The following is a 6,388-nucleotide window of genomic DNA, read 5'->3' as shown; positions in this document are numbered from 1 at the left end:
ATATATGTTCATCGCTATTATTTCTTAAATTCCACATATGGGTGAAATCATATGGTGTTTTTCTTTCTTTGACTTTCTTCAGCTTAGCATAATACATCTAGCTCCATCCACATCATTGCAAATGACAAGATTTCATTTATTTTGATGGCTGAGTAATAATATTCCAGTGTGTGTGTGTGTGTGTGTGTGTGTGAGATCTTTTTGGTTTATATTTGCAACTTAATTGTATCAAGAATTTAAAAATTGATATTGAAGGATTTAACACAAATACAGACTCCTTACCAGTTTATTAATCCCAGAAATGATAAAGGTTGAAGGAATAGAGGAGAAATTCTTTTCATATATGTGTATATATTGCATAGTTATTACAATATTGAATAGTTTACTCGAAAACAGTTACTGAAGTCCTTCTATACCTAGACCATATACTAGATTAATAGATACACAGAGAGAAATTGAATAATAGTTCTGTTCTCCAAAAGAATCACCAACATATGACAAACTTCCAAGATATATCACTATATTTCTCTATTGGCTTTTTGACAGTTTGCAAGAAAACACATCATCCCTGGAGAAGTGGCACTTACGCGTCTGACAGAGCTAGACAAATAGATTCAGTCATATGCTTGGTTCAAATGTGGATAGAATCTCTGCACATGGCAGGTAATAGCTACCAAGTCCGAGGAGGGTGAAGCTGGAACATTGTCCCTGTAGGGGGAACTGACACAGCCCAGAGAAAGCAGACAATTACTATAGGAAGGCCACTGTGGGAGCCTGGAAATTCCTGGAGATGGGTCATCTGCCCAGGGTCTGCCCCAGTGGAGGATTCAGGTACTTGTTAACAGATTCCTGCATAGGTAAATGCATGGCTGAATGAGAGTGTGCTTTGAGTGAATGCATGCTTGATGCATGGTTGGATCGAGGGATGCATGCAGAAAAGAATGAATGGGGTTGATGAAAGCCTCAGAATCTTGCTCTGTCCTTTTTTTTTTTCCACTTTGGCCATGTAAGATGCAAAGATGAACATTAAATACCATTTAAAAACCTACAGGTCAGGTGACTCACTCTACGATTTGGTAATTCTAACATTTTAAGATTCACAGACTCTACATCTTTTTGACTCCAAGATACTGAGATTTTACATAGGAAGGAACTAGGATTTGGAGAGGTTCAGTAATCTGCCCGAGGTCACAAGTGGCAAAGCTGGGGTTGCACCAGACACAGCTAGTTTTACTGTCCTGCTAGTTGGACACCCCAACTTTCAGGCTCTATCCATTTATGATTCCTGGCTTCTGAAATTATGATCTAACGACTTCTAGAACTCTTTTCAAGTGGATTTTCAGCTGTGCAGTAGAATGTATTCACAATGAGGAAAAACGGCATGATTGTTAAATACTATAAGATGTTATATATTTCAGTAGAATTCATATGAAGTCACAGTATGACATAGGCTAACACTAAGCCAAAGGCAGGGAGACTGGGTTGTGGTCCCTACACTGACACCACAGCCCAATGCAGGGAAATGGCAGGGAAGCCACATGTTTCAGCTTGAGCGAAAGATGTGAATGTTCCATGGCCAGTGGATGGCATGGAATGTGATTGGACTTGAGAACATTACTGAGGAAAGCTAGTTTTCCCAGAAGAACAGATGGACACCCTAATGACACTGTATTTGATGAAATTAATGCAAATTGAGCAGCAGGAAACACTGGTTGTCCTCAGAGAATCAGAGAACAGCAGAGCTGAGGGTAGACCAGGGCAGACCAGGGAAGGATCAAGTGCCAGGAGAGAGACTCAACCCCTCCGGGACAACTAATCCAAACGAGACCTGGGAGCGGGTGACACACGAGAACCTTCCTGTGGGTGTCTCGGCTCCCCAGAAGCCATAGGAGTAGACCACAGCCACGTGTGGATTTCCTGTGTGGGGATCGATGTCTTGACTGCGTTGTGGTGACCCTTCAGGGAGCTGTCACCAGGCCCCGATGACATTCCAGTTAGAAATGAGTGAGTGGAATTGTGCAGGCTTGTAGAGGTTCTGCCTGCCTTTGGATCCCTTTGTTTTGTTTCAGGAGATACTAAGCTTGGGGGCTACCTTTCCCTGTGTTGAGATTCCATCCAAATCCAGAGGATTATATGGGGCTACAGTGTCTGTGATTTAAGTTTGGAGTCAGGAAGTAGGCAAAAAAAGACACAATGCATATTCTCGAGCTCAGGTTTGTCCCTAAACCTCAGAAAGGCCAGACAGAGTTGTAGGCTCAGTTTAACAACTTTTTGGACCATTCGGTGCACACATGTAGTTGCGTTTAACCTATTGACTATCTTTTGAGTTTGGAGTTTTTCTGGCTCTGTGTTCATGTTTTGGTAGTTGGGTCATCATAAAGGGCATGGTCTGTCACAGGGCTTCATTCAAGAGTGGGCACAGGGCCCAGACTGAAAGAAGAGTCATGTATAGAATCCCAGCCTACAGGGTTGTTTGTGGGTGAAGGGGCACGGTATCCAGTGCGTAGTGATGATTTGGTACATGCTTCAGATTTTGAAAAATTTAGTTTTACAAACCTAGGGGATGGAGTTTCTCAGGCTGTACTCACCGTTCACAGACACAAGGGGCTTGAACCAGATACCTACGACACATCAGGATGCCCTGTTGTTAACTTCACATAGTAATAGGTGCCCCCATCCTTGGGTGACACATCACTGATGTGGATGGAATAGTCTGTTTGGTTGACCTCTGTGTTTTCCACTTGATTTACTTGGGGGAATGGGCTTCTGGAGGAAGGGAGTGGAGAGATTCTAGAAATGCTCTCAGAAAGTGATGGAACCAGCATGTTGGCTTGTATGTCACACCGGAATGGGCTCTACTCAAGCACAATGCTTGTGTCTGGAGACTCTCAGCCCACACAAGACTGATGACCCTTAATGTCCACGAGTCCATTGCCATGCACTTACTGCCAGGGCTATTTTGCAACTGGTTCATTGTGAGCCCTGTCTCCTCTTAGGGATCTACAGGATGTTAAGTTCAGGGGGGTGGTTGAGCAAGAGGAGCATGCAGAGCAGGCCCAAACTGCCCATAGGAGATGACAAGACTCCCCTCTCCCAGGGATGTCACCATCCTCTCACATTGTCCTGGAATGACGAATTCCATGCTGGGAAGCCATCCGTGGCCCCTACTGAGCATCTTTCCTGCAGCCTCCAGCATCTCTCCCTTCCTCCAACCTCCAGGAGACTTCACACCTTCCATCAGACTCTAACCTCTTCAGAGACTGGGATATTTCATGCCTTGATGGTCAAGGGCAGTGGATTTGCAACCAGATGCAATCAAGGTTCTAATCTTGAATCCACTTCTTGGTGACTGACCTATATATCCTTTGACTTTGAGATCTTCATTTGTATAGTTCAAATATTCAACCCTGAGCTCATAGTCTGCACTCAGACATTCTCCTACTCTTTCCACGCTGTTCAGTATGTGGCACATCCTCTGTCCATTTGGTCAAACCAAGAAGTAACCCATGTTCTGCATCCTGACTTGTCCACTCTCATCTGCCTGCCAGAGGCCCTGTTAGTTTTACCTCCTAAATATCTATTTTACCTCCTAAATATCTATTTCTCCATCTCCATCATCATCGCTTCCCTCAGTGAAAACTATTACTTCCTAATAGGCTACCCCCATCTTGTTTTGCCCGGTGTAAGCTCTACCTCCTCCTTTATCCGAGATGTTTTCTACAACACACATCTGATTATACTCCTTCTTGCATAAGCAGTGTTGTGGTTTCTCATTGCTTTTATATACCCAGAGTGTTTGGTATATGATATATGGTATATTTTGTATGGTATATGGAATATGGGATGTGGTATGTGTTATATGCATATGGTATGTGGCAGTGTAAACAATCCATTCTTCCAGGAGTGGCTTGGTCCCTAGAGACAAAAGGATCCCCGTCTTTTTCTGGTACTGGTCACAATGTCTTGTTTACCTTAGCTTCCCTGGGCAACAGATGTTGTGATGAATATTAACAAGCAGGTCATTTTCAGGGAGTACTTTTAAGAACAAACCTGTGGAGGGGAGCAGAAGGGAGCAAGAATGTTTAGAAGAAGCTGAGCTGCAGTGAGGTCTCAATGGCAACCTCAGCTGATCTCCCGTGTGTTCCGGAGTTAGGATGTTACCAGGGATGACCTTGGGCATGGTAGCTCTCCTCACCTGAGGCCATCCTAAAGAGGGTGACAGGAGAGGGCCACGTCCTGAGACCTGGTATATCACAGCATCCACCTTGCTCTGCAGAGCCCCTTCCAACTCTGTTCCGTGGGTTCAGGACATGGATTAAGTGCCCCCCACATCAGGTCTTAAAACTACCCTGGGGACCAGAGTTCTCTGTTCACACCTGGACTAACCTGGGCTTTACTACTTGGAAGCATTTAGAATGAGTATCATGGGGGACTGGGATTCAGCTCCTTCTGAGATCTCGGAGTGCCTGGCTCTCGAGTGAGCTCTGGCAGAGGACAGAGGAAGGAGGAGAAGGAACCTCAAACCCGAAGTGAAATAAAACCTGAATATTAACACGAAATCTCCCCACCATTTGTTTCCTTAAATTTTCCCCTAAGGGAGCTCAAGAGGCAGAGAGTCAGCTGAAGACAAGATGTTGCAATTTTTTTTTTTAATAGACTTAATTTTGTGAAATGGTTTTACATTTAGAAAAAAACTGCCACAGTCATACAGAGTTGCAATATACAGCTTCACACAGTTTCCCCTCTTATTAATGTCTTACAGTAGTACGGTACATTTGTTACCATTAATGAATCAATATTGGTACCTGCTCATTAAGCAAAGTTCATAATTTATTAGATTTTGTCTTGGCTTGTGCTGCTGTAAGAAAACACCATAAACTGGATGTCTTGCACAACAGGAACCAATTCCTTCCATTCTGAATCTTGGAAGTCTAAGATCAGGGTGCCAGGATATTGGGGTTGTGATATTTGTTTACCACAATTGCAAAGCAGGTGGTTATGTTGTCTCCTGGTCCCCCTGCCCCGCGATGAACCTGGGTGACATTGTATGAAAGTAAAAAATGAAAAAAGGGGATGGGGACCAAACTGAACGTGTGTAGGAGAAATGAGAAGAGCTGAGGCTGGAGCTGAAGTTCAAAGTCAATGTGAGTGGGGTTCATCAAGACACAGAGACCTTCATGGGAGTGCTGCCAGGGATACCGTTTCCAGAGTCTAGATACGCAGCCAGAGGAGGAGAGTGAATGCAAACTTACCACGTCACTGAGGAAAGTGGGAGGGGTGGGGAGACGATGTCCTAGAAGTTGTGACACCAGAAAATGTTCACGAATATGTTGTCAGGCGTTCACAGCATTGGAAGTGCAGCAACGTTGCAATCTAATCCCAATTGAGAAGCAGGTGAGATCATTGAGATGTTTGTTTTCTTGTAAACTGTGCAGTTAGTTACAAGAAGGCAAGCACTCTCCAAACTACTCTAGGTAAGTCTTTAAAAAAAATAAACCACTGGGGCGCCTGGGTGGTGCAGTCGGTTAAGCGTCCGGCTTCAGCCAGGTCACGATCTCACGGTCCGTGAGTTCGAGCCCCGCGTCAGGCTCTGGGCTGATGGCTCGGAGCCTGGAGCCTATTTCCGATTCTGTGTCTCCCTCTCTCTCTGTCCCTCCCCCGTTCATGCTCTGTCTCTCTCTGTCCCAAAAATAAATAAAAAAAAAAAAAAAAAAAAAAAAACGTTGAAAAAAAAAATAAACCACTTCCCTTTTCAAGGTTTCTTTTTTTTTTTAATTAAAAACATTTTTTAATGTTTTTTTTTTGTTTGTTTTATTTTTTTAAGACAGAGAGAGCAAGCCAGGGAGAGGCAGAGGGAGGGGGAGAGAGAAATCCCAAGCAGCCTCTCTGCTCTCCAGCCAGAACCCAATGAAGGGCTCGAAACCATGAACCGTGAGATCGTGACCTGAGCCAAAATCAAAGAGGTGGACGCCTAACTGACTGAGCCACCCAGGCGCCCCACCTTTCAACGTTTCTAATGTTTCAAATGAGTGTTTACCAAATGGATAATAGTTTTACTGTCTTTTCATGTCTCTGTACATTCATAACTGGCAGTTGGGGGTTCCCAATGTGTTGAAAAAAGTTTCTAAAGTTCACAGAAAAATTGTTGCTTTTCCCTCTGATTATTGAGATCACGTCGCCTGGTTTTAACTGCACCCGTCATTGTTTGGTCCTGCATCACTGTGCAAGTGAGCACTGTCTCCATTTATCATGTTGGCTGGTCTTAAGTTCTAGGAAAAGAATTAAGTTCAGGTATGAGCTGTGGGAACAAAGAGTGAGAGACAGAAATTGATATTTTATGTGGGTAGTTTAAGGAAGGTGTTTTTAATAAAGTGACATGACTGGAGAG

Source organism: Puma concolor, chromosome A3 (assembly GCF_028749965.1).
Source record: "Puma concolor isolate L17-30 chromosome A3, mPumCon1.1.hap2, whole genome shotgun sequence".
Taxonomy (NCBI): Eukaryota; Metazoa; Chordata; class Mammalia; order Carnivora; family Felidae; genus Puma; species Puma concolor.
The sequence above is the reverse complement of the archived record's forward strand: the minus strand, read 5'-3'. Positions refer to the sequence as shown.